This window comes from Eublepharis macularius, chromosome 2 (genome assembly GCF_028583425.1).
Source record: "Eublepharis macularius isolate TG4126 chromosome 2, MPM_Emac_v1.0, whole genome shotgun sequence".
In the NCBI taxonomy this organism is placed as follows: domain Eukaryota; kingdom Metazoa; phylum Chordata; class Lepidosauria; order Squamata; family Eublepharidae; genus Eublepharis; species Eublepharis macularius.
Window position 1 is genome coordinate 82,310,705 of NC_072791.1, and position 23,234 is coordinate 82,333,938.

Sequence of the window (23,234 nt, forward strand, 5' to 3'; positions counted from 1 at the left end):
TATTGACAAATAGGGAGCATCTCATTTTCCCCTTCCTCACCATGTCCTCTTTTCCCTTACCTGCCCCCTCATAGTCTCTTCCCCTTTTCCTGCTTCCTTCCCATCTCCTTTGTCTGCCCCCATCTTCACCTTTCACTTTCCGTCCCAGGCAGCCTCTCCCCCTATGGCCCAATTGTGTGGTGCTGGCTGAGTTGGGCCCAGATGCATGGTGAGGAACTTGCAAGGACTTCTGTGAGGTACTTCATTTTTCCCTATATCCCTTTCTCCACACTAGTTCTTCTTTTTCTCCTCCTGGCAGCCTCCATATGCTTATCTTTCCCTTCATCATTTTCTCCTTCAAATCCACTAAACAACTAACTTTTTATCTGCCCCCCATCTTCATCTACATTTATTAATTTACTTTACTTATATACTGCCTTTCTCTGTAATGTGGACCCAAAACAACCCTGAGAGGTAGGCAAGGTGATTCAAACCTGGGTCTCCCAGATCCTACTGTAAACTCTAACCACCAGTTTGGTATAGTGGTTAAGAGCATGGGACTCTAATCTGGAGAGCCGGGTTTGATTCCCCACTCCTCCACTTGAAGCCAGCTGGGTGACCTTGGGCTAGTCATAGTTCTCTGGAGCTCTCTCAGCCCCACCCACCTCACAGGGTGTTTTGTCGTGGGGATAATAATAGCATACTTTGTAAACCGCTGAGTGGGCATTAAGTTGTCCTGAAGGGCGGTATATAAATCGAATGTTGTTATTACTACTACTACTACTACTACTACATTGGCTTTTGTTGGGGGAAGCTGCTGTTGAACAGCAGCAAGCAGCCAGGCCTGGGTGAGTCATGCGAGTCATGTGATAGTTGTTTCTGAGCCTGGCCCCAATGAGTCCTCCCTCAAAAGCCAAAACAACCCTGGCAGGAAGGGCCCTGCCCCTTCCTCCCTGCCTTTTCCTGTCAGAGAACCCACAATGTTTTTTGGGTTGTTTTTTTTTTTTAAGATTTCAGATTTTTATGGAAACCTGGGGCATTTTTCAGGTGTGTAGGAAGATCTGTCTTGTACATTCATGGCTCCAGCCTCCAGATTTAAGTATCCACAGATCAGGGCCTCTTTGCTATTACTATATAAGATATATACCGGTGCATGCTATCTTTACATTTCCTTTACATACATACTTTCTCCTGTTCAAATTGTGGGCTGAACAGAACGTTCACGGACAAATGTGAACCCTACCAAAGCTGTTAAAAATGGGGAAATTTCTTAGACCAGATGTGGATAAGTAGCCATCCAAGCCTATAAGCACAACTGACTGAGAGCCAAGCTACAAGTGACACCTTATACAGGTTGGACACTTGTCAATTTACCTCAAGTTTTGATGGGAAATGTAGGTGTCCCGGTTTTACAGCTTGGCTCTCCCATTACAGCTGCAAGACCAGGATGCCTACATTTCCCATCAAAACTTGAAGGAAGCTGACAAGTGTCCAACCTGTGTCAGGCGTCACTTGTAGCTTGGCTCTGAGGTCTTGACTTAAACATAAAGAAGCCCAAAGTGGAACACAGTCAATCAGACTTGAATTCTCCCTAGAAGCTAAAATGATTAAACTGAGGCAATCCTACTTGGATCTCATCACGAGAAGACAAGATTCACTAGAAAAGGCAATAATGCTAGGAAAAACTAAACGCAGTAGAAAAAGAGGAAGACCCAATATAAGATAGATTGATTCAATAAGGGAAACCATAGCGCTCAGTTTGCAAGACCTGATCAAGGCACTTAATGATAGGACATTTTGGAGGTCTTTAATTCACAGGGTCACCATCAGTCTGAAGCAACTTTATGGCATGTAACACTTGCACAAAGTAGAACACTAATTAGAGATAGCACTTGAGATTAAAGAATGAACCAAATCATTTGCAATACGTTCAGGACATATCTTGTGAAAAACAACTGGTATAGACACATTCTATCTAAAAAAACAGACCCTAGCAAATAAATCTGGCTAGCAGATAGCAGCATGAGATTTACCTCGTGATAGTTCTATGTCCCACTGGGAACAATATACAGTAATAAAGTATGCCATATAATATATAAAAAGACATTTGAAACTAACCAATTTATTCAAGTGTCAAGATGTTTAAAGTCTTACTCACCATAAACCTGAATTCTGCATACAGAACTGATTATTACAAAAGTCTGAAAAGGAGGCATTTGTACATCTATCTCAGAACACTCTACTCCAGAACTCCCCAAAATGCTTACAGTTCTTCCATACCAGCTTTAAAGCTGAAATTTGGTACACAGAGGCTAAAATTTCCAGAGTACTGGAAAAGTTTGTAAAAAAACATTTTAAACATGCAAAAGACAGAACATAAACATTTACTCTAATAACAGATCACTTGGGTAGAACTCTTATACAGAACAAATCTAGCTATACAAGGGTTGAAATGTGAGCTTATGGGATTTTCCTTGCACCTTCAAACATTTGAATCAACCATGGGGAGGTTTATAAAAACAATCAGGCATATGCATCTTTGCATGTATAATGCACGTGCATTATTTGGTCAAGCAGCCTTTTTGTCATAATGTAGTACCTTTGCCTATAAAGGACTGAAAGTTCATCAATGCTGCCCTTCCTGCATCAATGCCATCATATATAAATGGGCAGCTTAAGGTGGTAAGAGTTGGATGGGGACAAATTCTTATCCTCCAGAAGTACTAAGCCCTGTGAATAAATAGATATGTACAGTAAGGCTCCAAGGTAATTAAACACAAAAATGTCTTCACTTGTTATCTGAAAAAAATTTTTTTACCTCAACATGAAGACAAAAATCTATGGAATTCATGCTTAAATTTATTTCTATTAGACCAAAAAAAAACCCCCACCCCTGTAATGTATGGCTTCTTTGGGCTTTTCTTCTCCAAGAAGCAAGATATAAATACTGGCACAAGCTTGTCCAAGGTAGGACAGGCTACACTTCTTCCAAAATGGGAATTTTGAAATATTCAGAATATATGAGATTTTCACACACAAGATTTCCATACTACCACCCCTCCCACAAAAATCTACAGACCAGCTAAAACCATTTTACCCACCCCACCTCTCTTGCTAACTCCATTCTCCATTAACTCCATTCTCATCTATTTCAAATCTGCTGATGCTTTTTAAAGTAGAAATTGTGCAAAAGATATTCAAAACAAATCTTCACTAAGCTGAAGCAAAAGTAAATAGTGTTCCAAAAATTCCAAAGGTCTGCTTTTGTACAGTATAGATGGCACGCACCTTCATCCAATTTCTCAGAAAATGTATCCACTGTTCAAAAAAGCATTTCAAAACAACTGTTTCCTTTTCTAACAAGCTTGTTGAATATCACAGCAATCAGGGCATATGTAGTAGCGTGTCAAAACTTCTCCTACTTGCCATTTACTGTGACTGCAGACATTTTCTAACAGACTCTTTTTTAATAGCTGCTGTTCATTTCTATTTTTGTGTCCTCTTTTTTTTCCAGTAAGCAGTGGGCAATTGTTGGCTTACTCTGATATTCCAGGATAAAAATCAAAGGGAAGAACTGTTCAGTGAACCAATTACATGTATAGATTTTTACCTGTTAAAAAAAATAAATGGAAGCATATCTTACCAAACCTGTTGGTGATTAATGTATCTTTGTTGATTTAAAACAAATCAGTCCTTTAAAAGTATGCAACTATTATGTGATAACTCAAGACCAACTCAATTTAGCATCAACGATTTTAATGGCCACTAACAGATCCATTAGAAGAGGTATATTTCTTAAATTCTTCAGTATCACCCAACAAAATATCTATAGACCCTTTATGTCACCTTTATAACCATACTTGAGAACCTAAGTATTTTTGGACAACTCCACCAGACATGGAAAATATCTGCATCCATGATGCCACACTTCTAACAGCTGTAAGTGTTTGCTTTTTAGAATGTCCACTCCCAGTTACGTATTTCTGGCTTAAGGGATAAAATTCATTTTTGTACAACAAAAGCATGTCCAACAGCAGATGAAGTTAGGATGTGAACTAACTAAAAACATCCATAACACAAACAAAGAAAACTGTACTATCTAAGCCACAGTCTAGTAACCATGCTAACATCACAACAGCTTTTAGTAAAAAGGTCCACACCCACAAATGAAGAAATAACTCTCGTAAAGGTGAGACTCATAAGATCCTTCTTCATTTCAGCATTTTAAAATATTTGATACCAGTGTAGAAGGGGCTGATTTTTAGTTTTATTATCCAAACATTATGGAATGTTGGAAATATGCAATATGAGAATAGTATTTCTGATCTAACTCATAGGGCTGTTTCACTTATTACAGATTCCATTATCTCATGAGAGTTTGGCCACAATGATTTTTGAGAGGCTTTGTGGAGAAGCAGCCTCAGGCAGCAAAACGCCTTTAGCCACCACTGCTTGTGCTCAATTCGATAGCTAAATTCAAATTATCTGGCTAATTTTTAATGTCTCATAGGCTAGTAACTTTGTTGACATTTGCAGGGAAATTACTAGTTATCTATATTTCTGCTTCTATAGATCACAGAAAGCAAATGAAGTGTTAAACCAAATGGTGACTTTGATGCATGATGCTTTTATTTATTGAAATATTTATACATCACACTTTCCATCAAGGAAGCTTAAAAACCACTATTGAGAAACATACAGCCTGAGATCCACAAGTGGTTATGGAGACGTTTAGGAAGAGATGGTCCTTCACAGATGTGGGTCCTCCTAAGCCATGGGGGAGGGGAGGCTTTGAAAATCATAACCGGCACCTTTAATTGGACTCTGAAACAAACAAACCAGCTGATGTAGCTGTTTTAAGATAGGTGAGATATGTTCCCATAGGCTAGCCCCTGACAATAATTGGGTTGGCACATACTAAGGCAAATGCAGTTTCCAGGTTATTTTCAAGGGCAGCCCAATACGTAATGAGTTGCAATAATTCAGCAGCAAGGTTGCAGAAGCATGGATAAGCATGGCCAGACTGGCAGACTCTTAAGAAAGGAGAGAATAAACGAACCAAATAGAAGGCACTCTTGGCCATTTCTTTGTATGATGTCAACAGCTAACATGTGCAAAGACTGATTAATATCAGTCTACATCCTTAAAATTTTTGCCAGTGTTCAAACCTGACTAAGCAGCAGCCCACACCTGGATCATAGTAGATTTGACCCAGGTATACAGATTTTGCAGCTACTCGTGCTAATCCATTTGGCAATTCCCACCTGAGCTCACTGGCTTAACTAAGCATCTTGCCTGGAGTTCTGCCATGCACTCATCAGGGAGTCACTGCTGTGCGTAAATTTCTAGATGTAATTTAAAATACTGATTTTGTGAATATGCAAAGCCACATCTTATTTGACTTCTGGGACTATAGAGTTGGCAGGACAGAGGGTATTCTTAAAAGTCTCAGTGATATGTTAATTCTTTCACATCTTGATTTGCATGAGTATCTTCATGTGGACCTCCAAGTCTTATTACACAGCTTTTAATCAAGATTTTTACATTGCCTCATGCAATATCCAATTCTGGAAAGTAAACATTATGCCAGCTTAAGAGTATGTTTGCATATGCTGTTTATAAATTCACACACAAAGCTTTTTAGTTTTATCATTTATACACAATGAAATTCTCTTGCAGCTACATTATGCAAAAATGCCCAGGCAACTATTGTTCATTCTGTATAAAGAAATATCACCAGATCACAAAACCCACTATAGCTTGTTAACAAAGTAGCCATAGAACAGCTTCAATTTTTAGTTGTATCATATCATATCATATCATATCATATCATATCATATCATATCATATCATATCATATCATGCATGGACAACTTTGAAAGGAGGTAAGACAGATTCAAGTTGGACAGGTTTATCAGTGGCTACTAGTCACGGTGACTACAGGGAACCTCACATTAAGAGGCAGTAACCTCTGAATACCAGTGCCAGGAGGCAAAATGAGAGTAAGGCCTCAGTCTCTGTGTCCCGTTGTTGACCCTCCAGTGTGATTGGTTGCCCTCTCTGTGAGACAGGATGCTTGACTGGATGGATCACTGGTCTGATCTAGCAGAGCTTTTCTTACATTCTTATAAGATTTGTTATAAAGAATATTCACAAAACTAAGAGTCACTAGGAGAAAACTCCCGGTGTTCAGTTCCATCAATAACGTCTGCAGTAGGGTAAAAAGACAACAATTATGCCTCCCTACATTAACTCCACCCAAAATTAACAACTTGTAAAATTATCTTACCTCACCTATACTTTCCCACATAGGGGCTCTTTAAGACCAGAAGTTGGGAATCTCTTTTCACATATCATCTCTAGTAATTTAAAAAGTATTATGTGAAATAGCGTTGCCTTGAAAATGATCTTATTTGAAGTTTTTTTAAAATTCCAATGGGTAAAAATATTTTTCCCGTATTTTTTTAAGATTTCAGCAGATGGCTTCTACAAGTTCTAAAGCGGGGAGAAAATCACTAGAGGTGTGGGGAGAAAATCACTAGAGGTATGGGGGTGGGGGAGTATACAGTGGATGTTGATGTTGTATGGGTTACATCTGAACTTCTAGAGGACTGGAAGGAATTCTAGCTGCTATGCATTCTACTGATCCACAGTAGCAAGATTCCTATGCACTAACTGGAAATAATAAATGCTGGAGAACTTTATACCAGAAACTGTACATCAGCACTGGCATACAAGGTGTATATGGTGCTATTTATTCCTTTACTGCCAGCAACTCCTTTACTACTTTTAAATGCTATCGTAATATTGGATGGTACATTTACTGTTATAAATAAATGGCCTGCCACCAGCATAACAACTATGGTCAGAGAATGATTGTGCAGGTAAAACCTCATGATGATATTATCTATTTTGTCCATAGATCCTCTCAATCCTTAATTGCACTATTAAATGCTTTGAAATAGCATTGAAAGTGCAGCAATATGCATTCAGAAATTAATCCCACCCCCTTTTGTTCTTTAATACAACTATATGATATGATATATGATATATGATATATGATATATGATATATGATATATGATATATGATATATGATACGACTAAGCTAATTATGTTAACCAAAAATGGTCAAAAATCTCAGGAAACCATCTTTCCTTGTAAACTCATTATTGCAGAGCCTTGCTGTCTTGTTTTCACAGCAGTGTGAGATGAAGTCAGTAGAAAGGGAGCACCTCAGACAACTTGGGCATTGTGGAAAGGTGGGATATAAATATTTTAACCTAGCTTGATACTTGTGCTTCACTGTGGTATTTTACTACTTTAAATTCAGTTACTGCCTTTCTTTAACTGTCTGCAGTTTCCTTGACCTGATTTTTACCTCAGAACACAGAGCTCCACAGCTGGCCAATCAGAGAGAGGGGAGTGCAAGCTGGCAGAAGCCTGCCAGCCACACAAGAAAGCCAGGCCCCACAGGGAGATTGGCAACCAGAGTGAACTTTTAGGGGAAGACTGGGAGGTAAATTTTACCTCAGGACACATTCAATGACTCCCAATAGCAACTGCATATCGTATAGAATGTTGGGGGTGAGGATCAATCAAGCCTTATACGCAAATGACCTTGAAAGGCTGGCCCAATCAGGGAAGAGTGGTCGAGCTGCCAGTGGGTGGGGGCGCAAGCAGGCAGCTATATCCCTTTGGGAAAGCTGGGAAGCTGTATCCCTTTGGGAAAACACATTTGACCCCTTTTTAACCTCTTAGGGGGTGAATTTCTTGAAATCCCTTCTTAGTGGGTGTTTACCTCATGAAAGGAATGTTCTCCCCAAATTTCATGTTACTAGGTCCAGGAGTTTTGGCTGGGCATTGATAAGTCAGTCAGGAAACTTGTCTTTATATACAGAGATATTAATATCCCACCCCCTTTTGAGGTCTTCTGTTTACTGGGTCATTCTCACTAAACAGAATCATACCACAGCTGGTTTTAAATATGGCATTTCCACCTTCTACCAGGTTTTGCACTGAGGGCATTCATGATTCTGTAATTGATAAGCATGGGTCCTGTTTGCCTGCTATTCCATTTTCTGATCTGTGCCATGCCTGCTTGTGGGACAAGTTTTTTGCTGGACACATCTGAATGCAGGCCCTGAAGACTAGTGAGGAGGAACAAGAAATAGAGACTACACTCCTCCTTCAGGGAAAAGCAAATGTGCTGCCTGTATTCCCTAGAAGGCAGGTGAGATGGCCGAAGCAGAATACACCGGAGGGAGGGGACAAATATTCCTCCCACACATGTATCAAACAAAGGATAAAACTAATTGAGATATGAGATCTGTGAACTCTGAGAGATCAGTAAGAATGAGATGTGAGGGTCTCTCAGTGTCTTCAGCTTCGTATTTCCTGGATTTAATTTTCTCCTCCCTGGGTTCTGTTAACCGCAATGTGTGTATGTGGGGGACCTTGATCATGAAAGCAAGGAGAATTTACCCCCCCCCCCACACACACACACAAACACACAGTCCTTTCTGCAGTGCTTGAAATATTTTTCTATCAGCCTGGCTCAGGTACTAGAATTGAGATAGAAGAAAAATGCTTGAATTAAACCAACAGGGTAACCCCTGACTAGAGATGGGCATGAACGAGAAAAAAAATGAACCAAGTGGTTCGTGATGTTTCACAAACCATGAACCATTAACTTTCATGAATCTGCCCCGGTTCACGAATCGGGTCATTTTGGTTCGTGAAAATGTCACTTCCAGGCCAGCAAATCACCACTTCTGGGTCAGCAGAAGATCATTTCCGGGTCAGCAGAAGGTCTGCAGGATATCCATCCCCTGTTGCCTAGGAAACTGATTGATCGACACCAGGCTGTCTGCAGTGATGAACTGAAAAAAGGACCAAATAAACCAGCCTAAAGTTTGTGGTGGTTCGTCAGAAATGAGATCTGATGAACCGCTGGTTCATGAACCATGAACCGGCCTAGTTCGTCATGGATTTTGGTTCATATTTTGGTTCATACCCATCTCTACCCCTGACTGGACACATTTATTTTTGTTTAAAAGTAGGCCATGCAGAATCCACAAGGATTCTAAGAAATGTAAAGCTCACTCATCATCCAATGTCGTATCTCCCTGTGCCTACCTTGCAAGTGGGAGTTTTAATTGCCTATGAAGTAGAGACCCTTTCTCCTATCTGCCAAAAAATTGTCAGACAGGAGCACAATCCTTTGTCATTTCATCCCAACTGGACGGAAGGGAGAAAACATGTTTTCCATTGAAAGCCACAGAAAAAAGAATATAAAGAATTTGAGCAGATGCTATAATTATAATAAATAAAGTAACAACTTTATAAACCAAGTAAGATTTTTGTACACATTCCTGGTAAATTGTGCATCAGATTTTGCCCAAGTCTCATTCTCAGAGTTTAGGGAAAATATAGGATTTTACATATATTTTAAAAAACCCTCCACTTTGAATGTATGCTTTCTCTTAAATATGCATTAGTGTTAAAATGGCAAAGAAAGCAGCCAGACTAGTTTAAAATTGGCCAGGTGCATATTATAGACAAATACTGCATGCTTTTTCTATTCCTCACCCCGAGAGTTGTACATTAAAACATGCCTGTGATTTCAAGCTCAGACCTGCTCTGCATGTTTTTAAAAGCTGCTCTACTCTGTTTTCCCACTTCATGCTCTGCTTTCCAGCTTAGACCTGTAGGCTATCATCAACAGGTCCCCTACATTTCCTCTTCAAATTCATTTTGCAGCATGGATCAGAATGGTTGATATAGGGAAAAAACCTATTCAAACAGAACACAGCTGCAGATGTTACTTGAAAACTGCTGAATAAAGTCACTCTTCATAAGCTAGAATGACAACAAAGCTTAACATTTAAGTAAAGTCAACATCTGTACAATTCTAAAATGCACAAGAGCATAGCCCTGTATACGATTAGCCAACCCAACAAAGTCTCACCAGAGACACTGTATTCTCCCATTCAGCTTCTTGGAAGCTGGACACATCAATTTATTGAGTCACAGGCAATTTTTCCTATTTCAGGCACCATTCTTCAACAAAACGTAACCTCCATGAGTTGGTCAGATGTGGTCTTTTAACTTATACAGCATACATCAAGGCTCTTACCATTTCTTGAACACATACGATATCTGAGTCAGAGCACCAAGAACCTCATTATCAATGTTATCAAGGATTACTGAAAGATTAATAGAATCAGTAGGGTGCCATTTCCAGTCAAAATTTCTGACCAAAACTACCAGGTCAGCTTCAGTGAGGTGTTCTGCTTGAAAGGTCAACAATCACTAACTCAGGGCAGCTTTTCCTGGCAGCTCAAACAGGCAATTATCAGTCCGCTACTTAAAAAATCATCCCTAGACAAAATAAGGTGGCCAATTATCACCCAGCCTCTAACCTGCCCTTTCTGGACAAAGTTATCCAGACCTTCTTGGATAACTGAAGCACTCTGGACCCTTTCCAGTCGGGTTTCAGACCAGGGCATGGGACAGAGACAGCACTAGTAGCATTAGTGGATGATCTCCCTCTGAATAAAGACAAAGGCTATTTCTCCTTATTGCTTCTATTAGAGCTATCTGCGGCCTTTGATACAGTAGACTATGCCATTCTGTTGAGGTGTTTAGAAACAGAAGTGGGCATCAAAGGATGTGCTCTGGACTGGTTTAAATTGTTTCTCTTGGAGCAGACTCAAAGTGTTGCCTTTGGAGATCAGCTATCTCCAGAATGGGAACTATCTTGCGGGGTTCCACAGGGCACAATCATATCTCCCATGTTATTCAACTCTAAGTAAGGCCTTCATTTGCAACTATGGAGTTGGATGTCATCAATATGCAGATGACACTCAACTCTGTATCTCGCTATCCAGGTCCCCACAGAATGTAGTAGAAATCTTCGATCTCTGCCTGACAGCTGTGGTGAAATAGTTGAAAAACAACAGACTGAAGTGATGCTTGTTGGGAAGCCAGAGATCTTGAAGGACATTGTACTCTCCATTTTCAATGGAGTTTGTCTGACCCTTGCAGACTCAGTTAAGAACTTAAGGGTTATACTGGATCCAGCATTATTACTAGAAAAAAAAGTTAAGGCAGTGGCAAAAAATGCTTTCTACAACTTCACTCTAGCCTGGAAGATGGCTTCTTATCTTGACACGGCTGACCTGGCCATTTGGATCCATGCTATGGTAACATCAAGGCTTGACTATTGTAATGCTCTATATGTAGGTCTCCCATCTAAGTTAACTAGGAGGCTCCAATTAGTGCAAAATGCTGCAGCTCGACTGTTATCAAAAGAGAGCAGGAACATGAACACCACTCCCATCCTACAGTTGCTTCATTGGCTACCCATCAGTTACCATGCTCAGTTCAAGGTATTCGTTTTCACATACAAAGGTCTTCATGGCTTTGTCCCAGCATAATTACGGGACTGCCTCCCTCCCTATGTTCCTCCACGGTAGCTTCATTAATCTGAACAGAGTCTCCTGCAGGTGCCAGACTGCACACAGGTGCAGTCAGCAGCAGCCCATACACGAGCTTTCTCTGTGGTTGTCCCTATCCTGAGGAATGACCTGCTCGAGGAAGTCAGAAGAGCCCCCACTCTCCTGGGTTTTCATAAACAATGCAAAACCAAACTATTTGAAATGGCTTTTTTACTCAAATGGGAGGGCTGTATTGTAGGGATGGGATCTCAAGATGCTTCGCTAATGAGTTAGGGACCATAGACTTCATCACTATATTGCCTTACATATTATCCGTTGCTTTAAATATTTACTCCTATGTACCACCTGTGCTCCACATTGTCTAATATTAGTCCTGAAACTGATTATGTTCTTCTTCAGTATTTTTTCTACTCTTTATTGGATTCTTGTTAATACTATGTCTTTAAAAGTTGTATCTACTTACCCTATGACATTGTTTATGGGAATGTCCTTGATACTGTATTGAAATGTACTCAATACTGATTGTACTGATCTCATACTGTGTAATTCGCCTTGAGTCTCAGTGAGAAAAGTGGACTATAAACAAACAAACAAACAAACAAACAAACAAACAAACAAACAAACAAACAAATAAAATGCTGGTAGTGAAAACTGAAGGCAGACAACAATGCCCTAAACCACTCACACAACCACCTTTTTACCGAAAGCAACATTGGAGGTAGGCAGTACCTGCCAGGATAAACCATAGGTAGACTGGATTTTTTTTCTCCTAGGTGCCAAACAGCTGTAGATTTAAGACTACCTAACATTCTCTCCTCCACAAACAAAGAATTAACAATCTCAGCCAGCAAAGGATCAGGATTGTTAGAAACAGACTGTACACATTAGGAAGGGCATGAGCAACATGAAAACAATTCAATTCATATAGCCAAACTGTTGGGATTTTAGCAAGTGTCTCACATTCAGTCATGAAAGAGCTAAATTGTTGTTCTGCTATTTAGTCAGTCAACTAGTTTACATAGGACCACTTAGCTGTCCAGTTAAGCTTCCCTCCATAGAAAGGGGAGTCTTTATGCTTAACGAAGAATATCTGGGATTCACTATTGGGTAACCAGTTTATGGGGGGGGGGGGCAATTAATTAGCAACTTACACTGAGGGTTAATTGCTCTTTGTTCAGTTGTGAAGTGTCGTTTTTTCTGACCATCAAGATGAATTAGCCAGTTAGCTATTCTTTGTTTTCTCACTGATGTAACCTTTTACCCTAATATGGAGTGAAGTATTTTTCTAGAGCTAAACTCTGGAGTCTATTCTCATTATATTCTAATGTGCAATAATCTACTCTGCTAATTAAAACCCTACACACATCCTCCATATTGACCAAGACCAAATACACCAAGGGGCAAAAACTATCTTACAGTGCAATCCTAGGCACAGTTATTTCAGGTTAGATTACTGTAATGTGCTCCACGAGGGGCTGCCTTTGAAAATGGTCCTGAAACTTCAGCTGATCCAAAATGTGGCAGCCAGGCTACTGTCATGGGCAGGACACAGTGATCATATCACTTTAGTGTTGAAAGATTTGCACGAGCTTCCATTTGTTTCCAGGGACAATTTAAAGTGTGGGTTCTTACCTTTAAATCCCTAAATGAGTTAGGACAAGGGTACTTGAAGAAACACCTTCCTCCACATTGCCCAGCCAAGTTCTGCTTTCTGTGCCTTTGACATCAGTGATAAGGCAGGTAGCAACCACTGACAGGGCTTTTTCAATAGTGGCACCTCATCTGTGGAATGCCTTTCCCCTTGTTGTTCACCTAGAGCACATTACGTTGGTTTAGGCTCTAGACCAAAACATTTTTGTTTACCCAGGCTTTTACTAAACAAGTTATTTGAGATGGTTTTGTTGTGTAGTTAGTCTGCAAATTGTTAAATTTATTTTAAGCTGCCCAGCTGTTTTTTCATTCTCTGGCTGTGCTTTTTTAATGCTGGGCTTTAATTTATATTATTTTGGAAGCTGTCTTGGGCAGGTTTCCCAGAAGAGGCGGCATAAAAATTCCCTAAACAAAGAAACAAATATTCCAGTTTAAGCTGATTGGTTTCAACTGGCTTAGACTGGAATAACTCTGCATAGGACTGTACTGTTAGATTCCCAAGTGTTGTAAGTGGAAATGTTCCACTCATAATAATGATAAGGGCCCACTTTAGGAAGGCAGTCTCCCACCAGGAGGCCTTTCCACCCACCTTTCCTTCTTGGGCCGGTGGGAGAAACTGGGGGCAGAAATGACATTGGGCTACATGCCATCAACACATCAGGGTTTTTGCTGGACATCTGCCTACACTCAGTTGGTCAATGCATTGATGTCATGTCTCGGCCTTTGCCCGGATGTGATGTCAGTACATAGCCCAACATCATTTCTACCATTTGCCCTGTCCCAAAGCTCTTGGGGACACAGCTACCACCTGGCATCCCTTTCCATTCACTGCTCCTAAAAGCTTTGGTGCTTTACTTTTGATACATATAACTGCAGCAGAAAAAAATCTTCAGAGGTGCCACAGCATATTCTTTTCAAAATTATGCTCTCTGAAGATCTGAGTAAGGTAATTAATTTGAAGTCAAGCCATGTTAAATCCCAGAAATCAAGAAACACAAAGCAAACAAAACAATAGTTTTTATTTTGTTTTAAAAGTGTTTGAGTTCAAGTACAAATAAACATCATTTATTTGTCAAGTGGACTACCAAAACCTGATTAAAACATAGCTTTTAATTCATACTAAAGAAACTGAATCAAATCTCCAACAAATTCTCCCTTTTAAGCATAGGATCTAAACTTGCTGCAATGTTTGGAGGGGGTCTGTGTGGAACTACAGTTAGCAGAAGTGATCATTATTTAATGAAATAACTATAATGATCCAATGTCATTTCACAGCATTATTCAAACTGTTGTGTAGGCCTGCCATTGTCACCCAAAGGTCAAGACTTGCCCCATACATTTGCCATTTCCAGGGGTGCTAGGACCCAAACTTTGACTACGACATTTACTCTGAAATCTCAGTGAGAAAGGTGGGCTACAAATAAATAGTTAAAAACTCCCATGTATACAGTGTACAAAAACCACAGTTCATAAATGTATGTTACAGGTTCTTAGAACTTGGGCAAGGCCAGAGCCTCCTTCAGCAAGAGAAGAAAGATTGCAAGAAAATGGCTGCAAGCTGTTCACGAGCTTGGCTGAGCTTTCATTTCTCTCTCATTGCAAGTGTTTGAAACTTCAGTGTCGCCAGAACAACAGCCAAAGGACCTTCAGCACATGACTTGTACCCTGTGGCTTTGATGGACAACTCAGTGGACACCAGTCCTGCCCAGGATGATTTATGTACGTTGGGGAGGGGGAGTCCTATTTATACTGTATTTTATTTAAATTATATTGGTATTTTTTGTAATCAGATTTGGGTCCTTTCTGGGGAGAAAAGTAGGATAAGAAATGGCTGAAATAAATAAATAAAATGTACGACACAATGGCATCAGAATGTATAGTATCTGGAATCATAGTGATGACATCCACTAGGTTCCACATAGAATCTATCCCGATGGTAACAAGAAAGGAACAGGAGAGAGTTCCAATTAGTTGGAAGTAGGCAGCTGTGTTGGTTTGCAGAAGAACAGCAGGATTTGAGTCCAGTAACACCACTCAAATCCTGCAGTTCCAATCAATTGGTATTTGTAGACCTAATGTAGGTCACAGCTTGCTCACTGTGAAACAGAACCTGGTCACATCCCAGGCTTGAGATCCCCATTGAGGAAACAACAAAAGAGCCAATAAAACTTCAGTATCTTTTTCTTAAATTTTTTCCCTCTAGGTTAAGTCTTCCGGGACGCCTTTAGAGACATTTGGGGTGGTCGTGTAGCTAGTGTACCGACAGCTAGTGTGCCTGCATAGACAGCAAGGGTGCCACACCTCCAGCTCTTCTTTGCATGCAAGAGCCAGTGTAGTGTAATAGCTAAAGATTCAGTTCTCTGCTCTGCTACGGAACTTAACTGGGAGACCTTGGGCCAGTCACACACTCTCAGCCTAACCTATATCTGAGGCTTGTTGTGAGGATAAAATGGAAGAGAACAGACGGTTATAAGCCACTTTGAGTCCCTAAGTGGAGACAAAGATGACATATAAAAGTAACATAAAATTAAATTAAAAATAAGCCAAGAACAACAGGACGGCAACGTAATTCTTCCATATCTCTAACCTTTGAATTTTTCCTACCCATGTTAAACCTTGGAGGACACTGTGTTTCCAGACTCTAATGTTTTTATAGTGCAATCCTAAACAGAGTTATACCATTCTGATTGCAATGGTAGTCTTCTTTCCACTGTCCTGCCCTTGACCCAAAGACAGTCATAACTCTGCCTACCTTTTTTCATGCCATATATCTGTGATGCCACCACATGGTTGCAGATTAGCAAGTCCTATTATTACTATCATTATTATTTATAGTCCACCTTTCTCACAGAGATCCAAGGCAGATTACATAATGCAAGTGAAAATACAACATAACCAATAGTTAGGACATTCAGTGAAAAGAGATACAATAGGGTATGATAGCAGAAAAGTTTAAAACAAGCATAAAACTGAGCAGAGATGAACTCTTTCTGAAATAAGGCATAACTAATTTACATGGTATGTTTAGCAATGTGGAAACTTCCCAGTAGGCACATGTCTACATCAGCAGACAGTACCCAACAGAGTAGTGTATAGTCGCTGCCCCAATGCATCACTTTGAGCTACTTCTTGTGACAGAATCCTATAATCTGGGTAGAAAGCCCTCCTGAACAATTGTTTTGCATCATTTGTGGAAAGCCAGGTGAGTGGGAGCCTTCCTGACCTGCACAGACAGGCCATTCCATAAGATGGGAGCTGCCACCGAGAAAGCATGTTTGTAGACAGCTGTTGATTTTGCCCAACAGCAGGGTGGTATCTGCAGAAGGCCCTGCTCATGGGAGCGAAGCTGCTATGGTGGAACATAGAGGGAGAGGCTGAGGCCATGAAGGGCTTTGAATGTAATAGTCAGGACATTGAATTGAGCTCAGTAACTGATGGGAAGCCAATGGAGTGACTGCAATCCAAGTGGCCAAATGGCCAAATCGGCCATGTCAAGGTAAGGGGGTATTCCAGGTTAGTCTAAGTTGTGAGAAGGCCTTATTTGCAGCTTCATTTACTTACTTCTCTAGCAGCAGTGCTGGATCGAGTATAACCTCTAGGCTCTTAACTGAGTCAGCCAGTATCAACTGAACCTCATCAAAGTATGTCCTTCAAGATCTCTGCTTGTCCAACCAGCATCATTTCCATTTCAATTTGTTTGCATTCCACCAGTTGACAACAGTTGTCAAGCAGCGACTCAGTACTTCTACTGCATCACCAGGGTATTTGGATAATGAGATATAGAGCTGGATGTCATCTGCAAATTGATGGCATTCAATTCCATTGCTGAATGAGTTCTCCTAAATTCTTTACATAGCGATTAAAGGCAGGTTCCAAGGCCAGACAGGTTGAAAACCATTACCTGAATCATTTTGGTTTATCTCAAAATTGCCAGAATTGTTTTACTTCCTTGTCAAGAACACCCTGGCAACTAAACATACCTGTTTCCCTTGAGAAGGTGTCTTTTCTTTAGGTTATTCAAAAGGAAGTCAATAATGATTTTAACACTCTTGGTTTTAAGTAATTTATTTCTGTTTCCACACATACACAACATAAAGTAAGTATACAACTAGAACAAAAACAGTTGTAACACATACAGCCAAAAAGTAGTAACAATTAATTTGAAAGGGGTGGTTTGTATGTTCAAAATAGACCAAAGCCATTGATTTTTGAAGCTATAGAGGGTGACCATATGTATTTACTTGGAAGTTAATTCCATTGTGTTCAACAGGGCTCTCTTGTGTGTATTGGATCACAATGAATAACAGTGAATAAAAGCCCATCTGTAATTGATTATTTACCAAGTCATGGAGAAATATAAAGATCTTGTTATTTTTCCAGTGTTCCATTATAAACATTCTTAATAACAGAATTCTTAGAGATGGGAGAAACCTCACCTGCAAATATGTAAAAAATGATCTTAAAAATAAGTAGCATTTGCAAGAAAAAGTAATTTAGTGATATTTACTTCATTAATGGTCCACCTTTCTTGTTGAGACTCAAGGTGGACACTGAAATTGCCCATAAGTCTGAGATACAGTTGTTTGGAATAGCATATAATTAAATAGAGCAAAACCATTTGCCTGACCAGAAAATAACCATCTTAATTATAGAATTCAGTTTGAACAATATTCAAAGATATTAAACACTTCTTTAGAGTTTGGATGGTTTATTTTTATTGTATAATTGTATTCTAAAAATTATGAGGTTAAAGGAAAAATGCATTCAAAACAAGAACAGGATATCCTACAAAATTCTGAATCTAGATACTCCAATCATATTCTCTGCAACCTTAGATAAATTAAATCACTTTCAAGATCCTGGAAATACCAACATATAATTAATTCTTCCACCATAAAAATTATGTTCCCTTCCCAGTTATGGCTTAGACGAAGCAAAGCTAATGACTAATTCAAACATGTCACACATGTAGCTCTAAGTTACAAGTAATTATGTTTGGGCTCTGTATTTACATGGTATTTTTGTATGAATGTTTATATACTAATATAGTAAACTGTTGTGATGAAGACACTTCAATCCTATACTAACTTGAGACTGAATTCTGTTGAATTTCTGTTTTATAGGTTAAGGCTACAATTCAGTTTACGATTGGTTTGGGTCGAACCATTCCCAAAGGCAAACAGTTTGCAAGGCTATACTATCTGGGCACACAGCCTGATATAGATTTGTGTTTATCTGCAAAGCTTCCATAGAGTCTGTGCAAGTCAGAGCAATAGCAACGTATGTGTACAACGCACTGGTGATCTTAGCTATGGGGCAACTGAGGACGCTGCCCCACGTCCTGTGGGGAGGGGGGAGCACTGTGCAACTGCCCTGCCTAATGTTGCTGCTGCAGCAACTCAAGAGTTGACTGTGAGGGACAGAGGCAATGGGGAGCAACAGTAGAGAAGGGTGGCAAAATAACTAGACTGTGCTGCACAGCCACCCACTCTCATGGCTGGCAATTACCATGCAGGAAAGAGAGCAGGAGTGACAGAAGGATAAAGCACCTGCCAATTCACTTGCCAGCTTGCCTCACTCAACTAGTTCCAACTCAAGTAGTTGAACAAGAGCCACATTGCATGGCTGCTGTTATCTTCTCATTGTTTGATGTCTATAAAGGCACCATCCCTCGGCCACTCAACAAGGTAGTCATCCGCCTGCTACTTAAACTATCCCTGGACAAAAATGATGTGACCAATTAATTCTCAAGCTCTAATTTGCTGTTTCTGGGCAAAGTGATTGAGAGAGCAGGAACTGACTAACTCCAGGTCTTCTTAGATAATTGTGCTCTAAACCCTTTTCATTCTAGTTTCACCTAGGCTATGGGATGGAGACAGCTGTAGTGGCTTTAGTTGATGACCTCTATCTGAATATCTGGACAGCCAGTTTGGTGTAGTGGTTAAAAGCGCAGGACTCTGGAGAACCAAGTTTGATTCCCCACTCCTTCACTTGAAGCCAGCTGGGTGGCCTTGGGTCAGTCACAGCTTCTAGCTCTCTCAGACCCACCCACCTCACAGGGTGATTGTTGTTGTGGAGATAACATATTTTGTAAACCGCTCTGAGTGTTAAGTCATCCTGAAGGGCGGTATATAAATCGAATGTTGTTGTTATTAATATGCATTTTTGTTGCTGCGCCTGGGTCTACTGGCAGCGTTTGATACAAGAGCCCATTCCATCTTGTTGAGGCACTTAAGAGGCAGAAGTAGGTTTCAGGAGATGTGCTGCGAACAGTGTTCCTCATGGAACAGAATCAAAGGATTGTTATTGATGAATAGCTATTTTCAATGTGGGAATTATCTTGCTGGGTTCCACAAGGCACAATCTTATTCCTCATGTTATTCAACCTTCATGTAAAGCCTTTAGGAAAAGGCATTCATAGCTATGGAATTGAATGTCATCAATATGCAGATGATACCCAGCTCTATGTCTCTCTTTCCAAAACCCCGGGTGATGCAGTAGAGATACTAAGTTGCTGCCTGACAGCTGTGGTCAAGTGGCTGAAAGTAAACAAATTGAAACTGAACCCAGACAAGATGGAAGTGATGCTGGTTGGGAAGGTGGAGATCTTGAAGGACATTGTACTCCCCACTTTTAATGAGGTTCAGGTGACCCTTGCGAACTCAATTAAGAGCCTAGGAGTTATACTAGGAGTTATACTGCTAGAGAAGCCTGAAAGATGGTGCCCTACCTTGACAGCCAATCTGGCCACCTGGATTTATGCCATGGTAGCATCAATGCTAGACTACTATAATGCACTCTACATAGGTTTCCTTTCTAAGTCATTTCAGAGACTCCAGCTGGTACAGAATGCTGCAACTCAATTATTATCAGGATCTAGGCAAAGCATGCATATTAATCCCATTCTGCAGTCACTCTGTTGGCTACCCATCAGCAACCAGACTCAATTCAAGGTTTTGGCTACCACATGGAAAGCCCTTTATGACCTTGGCCTCTCAATCTGCAGGTCTGCCTCTCTCCCTATGCTCCATCATGGGAGCTTCGCTCACCTGAACAGGGCCTTCTGAGATACTACCCTGCAAATAGGCAAAAGCAACAGCTGCCCGTACATGTGTTTCCTCTGTAGTAGCCTCCACTTTATTGAAAAGCCTGCCTGAAGAGATCAGGAAAGCTTCCTCTCTCTTGATGGTCTATAAACTATGCAAAACTGAATTATTCAGGAGGGCTTTCTACTCAGGCAATATGGCTATAGTATAAGGAAATGGCTCAGTGAGAACCTCTGGTAAAAGGACAGGAATTACAGACTATACCACTAGATACCGTCTGTTGATGTAGATGTGTTGTTCCCCATTGTTTAATGTGTTTGGTCAAATTACATATGCTATGTTTCAGCAAAGTTTCATTTCTGTAGTCCTGTACTTGAATTTATGCTTATTTTCAAATTTCTGCAAGTCATACACTATTGTATTGTTTACTGAAAGTCTCAGCAATGGATTGTATTGATGTACACTGTACAATCCATCTTCAGTCTCAGTGAGAAAGGTGGACTATAAAAAAACATAAGTAAATTTTAAAAATGGCTGGCTGATGTCTACAAATCCATGCACCAAGCCGGAGTGAAGGGGCACTGATGCATATCCTACTCTTGTCTCTTCAGGTGAAGGACAGTGGACCAAAAGAGCTGGTAAGGCAAGCTGTGCTGTCCTGGCCAGCTGCCCCCTTCCCCCAGCATGGGTTGGTATGGCCCTGGGTAAATTATTTCCTCTATTCTAGTTCTGTGGGCTAGAGGAGAATAGAGGGAGTGGGGGCCACATCCTTGACTATTACCCAGGGCCCTAGAATTACTATATAGACTCAGTGTCTACAATTCTGTTCTGATTCTGCTTAAAACTAAGTTTACCTAAAATGCAAGTAGGAAGTCCGCAATAATTTTTTTTGCTGTATTAGTTACTTCACTTTAATCCCATACTTTCTCCAAGGAGCTCAAAGTATACAGGGTTCTCCTCTTTTCTATTTCATACTCCACAACTCTGTAAGTTGGGTCTGATTTACACTCACAGGAGCATGAGGTGGGAAAAGATGGTAGATTGGTGAGCTGGTAGAATAGACTGTATTAACTCAGATTGCAGGTGGAAAATCATTTTCATATTTTGGAATGTTCTCCATTGTAAAAAAGTTCAAAACAAATAGAAAAACAGTGTAGCAAATGGGGGGGGGGGGGCTTTCTGCTCTTGCATTCGTTTTCTATGTGAAGAGGCATCTGAAGCTGAAATCCACCACCTGCAGCCCAAGGTGGTGCAAACCCATTCAGCTATCAGCTGATTCTCTATTATGAATAAACCAAGCTTTGGTTGGGCTGAGGGAGGGAAACTGGCCCAGGATCTCCCAGGAACTTTCCGGGGGGGGGGGATTTGAGCACAGGTCTCCCTGTTCATAGAACGGCACTCTCACTACACCCCACTGATTCTCAGTTTGGAATGAAATCTAATTCTTTCAGGCTGCAATCCAGAATACATACAGGAGTCCCTCCCATTGATTTCGAAGAAGCTTGTTCCTGGCTAGTCCATTAACCAGTTTAGTTGTTTAAACTGCAGGTCACAGCAATTGCTGCTATGCCTTCATATGACTGCCACTTAAAAAGAGAAGCTCTTTGACAGGCCGGGAAGGTCTGCCTCAGTCAGATATGTAGTTTCTTCTAATAAAGCAACAGAAGCTAAACGAATACAAGATGCGCTTTTTTATTGGTTGGGTAATCCGCAAAAGTCATGAGGATCCTTGTAGGGCATACAGGCTACCCGAGCAGATGCGTTATTTTTAAAAACTTTACCTCCACACTCTAGCGACACGCCTCCGGAGAGATGTAGTCCTCACCTACAAAGAACCCAAGGGCCCCACATATAACCTTGTCCAAAGCATTCTTTAGTTCCACCCTCTAGATCACCGCTGTAGCTCAACCATAATAACCACATTTACTCGTAAGCAAGACCCACCAGCGCCTCCCCAGCAAGGCCGACTAAATTCTCCGACTACTTCAAGCCCTGCCACAAGCCCAGCCCAGCCCCCGCGGCTGCACTTCCCAAAGTCACTCGGTTGTTTCGCGTTGTCCCCGAACGCTTCCCGCCCTCCTCGGCCGCCTATTGGGCCGCGGCCGCGTCACTCTCCGGATATAGTGTCATAAGCGGAGAGGCGGGGAGGAAAGGAAAAAACGCAGCAGCGGAGCGGGAGAAGGGAGGGTAGGAGGAAGAGGCCGGGCCCAGCCCAGCCCAGCGCTCGCCCCAGCGGGGGAGGAGAAGGCGGGAGCGCCAGGCGGCCACTTACCTGCCTGGCCGCGCCCTCTCCCGCCGCCGCTGCTCGCCGAGCGCTGCAGGGGGAGTCCCCTCCTCCGCCCCCCCCCCGCCCGAGAGCCGTCCCCCCCCCCCGTGCAGCTGCCTCCTCCCGGCCCGCGCTGGCTTGCTCCCCGTCTGTCCGTCCGTCCTCCCGCGTCGCGCGGCCATTTTTGTGGCCACCTTGGCTACCGAAGGGCTGACTCACCTCGGCGCTGCGGGGCCCTGGCTCGGCGTCTGGGGGCAGCCCAGCTTTTCCCGCGGCTGCCCGCTTCGCCGCCGCTGTCGCCCCTCTCCTTCTCGAGCGCCGGCCCGGCCAGCCCAGCCTGGCGGGCTAGTCCCAGGCGAGGACGAGTCCCGGGGCCGGGCTGGGCTGGGTGGAAGCGGCGGCGGCAGCTGCGGCGGCTCCCTCCCTCCCGGCCGTGACCACCATCTTATTAGCACAGGAAATGACATGGCGAACGGAAGAGAGGGGCGTTCGGGGGCCGAGCCCGGGGACCCCCCGAACCGGGAGGAGGAGGAGGGAAGCGACGCGGGCTGCCAGGCTGGCCTCGCCGCTGGGGGAGCGTTTCCCCCTCGGACGCCCGGCTCGGTCCCGTGGCTCACCCTCCCTTCGCTCGCCAGCCAGCCACCCTTGGCGGCCAAGCGCCCCTGCTTCTCTCCCCGGCGATTCCTGCCGCTGCAGAGTTAGACTGTCCCGCGGACGCAGTCCGCGCTCGGACCTCTTTAATTTCTCCCCTCCCCGGCTTTGCTGCGTCCTTTGCCCCGAGCAAAGTGGACTGCCTCATTTGTGCCAAATCCACTCTCCGGAGGCGCGTGGC

The 23,234-nt window shown here is 42.0% G+C and overlaps 1 protein-coding gene across 3 annotated transcripts in view; it reads right to left on the reverse strand.

Moving 5' to 3' along the window:
* PRDM11 (PR/SET domain 11) overlaps window positions 1-22,827 on the reverse strand; it is an 84,292-nt gene extending 61,465 nt beyond the window's left edge. For all 3 annotated transcript variants that reach the window (XM_054970795.1, XM_054970793.1, XM_054970794.1), the window contains exon 1: window positions 22,622-22,827. The gene's annotated coding sequence lies outside the window, so the exon portion shown is untranslated. The remainder of the gene's footprint in view (window positions 1-22,621) is intronic.
* Window positions 22,828-23,234: the final 407 nt, after the last annotated feature.